Genomic DNA, 1753 nt, shown 5'->3' with positions numbered 1-1753 from the left:
GGATATTAACAATCATCTAATTTGCTTAACAAGGGTGATAGCACAAAGCGACCTCATATTATTGACATGTCAATGTCTTAAAACTTTACCTGCTTTCTTAAAATTCAGATTTTCCCCTTTGAACTAGCTGTTTTCTTTATTTTCTTCCAGTTTTGTTGAGATGTAATTGACACATAACATTGTTTATGTTTAAGGTATACAATGTGTTGATTTAATGCATTTATAATTGCAAAGTGACTACCACCATAGTATTAGCTACCACAGTCATCCCATCACAGAGTTTTCATTTCCTTTTGTGGTGCAAACATGTAATATCTACTCTCAGTGACATTCGTGTATGTGATACAGTATTATTAGCTATAATCACCATACCGTACAATAGATCCCCAAACTTGTTGATTGTATAACTGCATGTTTTTATCTTTTGACTAATATCTCCCAGTTCTCCCACCCCCAGCCACTGACAACCAGCAGTCCACCCTCTATTTCTCTGAGTGTGTCTTTCTTAGATTCCACATAGGGCACCATATAGTATTTGTGTGAAAACCCAGATTTTTGCCTTCATATAAGTGCCATCACCTCAACCATCACTGAAGCAGGTCAGCTGACATTGTTATGAGGAATTGACTTTTAAATACTTTTTAGCAGAATTTTTATGTATATGAAGTTGATAAAATCTGGGTAACTTTTCTCTGAGGTGCTACTGGGTTGCCATCGGGACCGTACTTTTGAAAATTTTTCTTTTTTCTGTTTGAAGAACAAACACATTTTCTTATCTAGAAACAAATATAAAAAAATTTCCTACAAAAGACGCTATTCTCTCATCTCCCCATCTTCTTCCTCTTCTTTAACACACCTGATATAAAGGACATTATTACACCTTATTAAAACTTCACCCAGGTGCCAGACAACGCTCCGTCTATGTATTCTTCTGTGTTTGCAAGCTGCATGTTCATATAGCCATCCACAGATACCAGATAGCCTTTGTACTCCATTCCCCACTTAAGTTTCACCATTACTGGCTTTCCTGTTAATCCATTGAGGAAAGGTTTGGGGTTGAGGGGCAAACTCATCGCAACGATGAGCAAATACTGCAGATTTCTTGCCACGAACCCAGCTCTGGTCCATCTCTCCTGACTAGAGCACCTCAAGCAGAGCCCGAATCGCAGAGCTTTAAGACAAAATCGAAAATTTATCTATTTAAAAACATATGTGACCCATCCATTTGTAGGAGCAAATTTTCAGGATCAAATTTTCAGTGAGATTTTCATAAGAGGCAATGTGCCTTGTAGAAGAGGAGTTTTGATAGAGAGGAGAGAGTACTGAGTTAGGAATTAAGAATTCTCCTTTAGTTTTGCCATAATTAACTGTATAGCTTAGGGAAACTCATCTAATCTGGTTAGGTGTCAATTTCATCTGTCCAGTGGAAATTTTCTTCTTTTCTGCCTCCAGTGTTGCTTTGTATTCCATCAGCAAATATGTATTAAAGACTCAAGGCAACAAAGAGGAAGAGATAGCAAGATCCTACCTCAAAGAAATCACTCAGTGAGGAAGACAAACAGTAAAATAACTTAACACATAGTGAATTAGCTATAATATATGTGTATAGAATAACGTATGGGATTACAGAGGGTGGGCCCCTAACTCATCTAAGGGGTGGTATGAGCTGAGACTTAAAGAATAAGTATCAGTTAAGCAAGTAAATGAAGGTGGAAGGACATTCCAGGGGAAGGCAATAACACCTCATTCCAGT

At 37.5% G+C, this 1753-nt stretch overlaps 1 pseudogene; it reads right to left on the bottom strand.

Annotated features, from left to right (window-relative positions):
* Positions 1 to 797: 797 nt before the first annotated feature.
* On the bottom strand, positions 798 to 1154 carry LOC119000297 (small nuclear ribonucleoprotein F-like; annotated as a pseudogene).
* Between the last annotated feature and the right edge of the window lie 599 nt (positions 1155 to 1753).

Source organism: Sturnira hondurensis, unplaced genomic scaffold, assembly GCF_014824575.4.
Source record: "Sturnira hondurensis isolate 20B ecotype Veracruz unplaced genomic scaffold, ASM1482457v3 Scaffold0015596, whole genome shotgun sequence".
Taxonomy (NCBI): domain Eukaryota; kingdom Metazoa; phylum Chordata; class Mammalia; order Chiroptera; family Phyllostomidae; genus Sturnira; species Sturnira hondurensis.
This window is presented reverse-complemented; position numbering and strand designations above follow the sequence as displayed.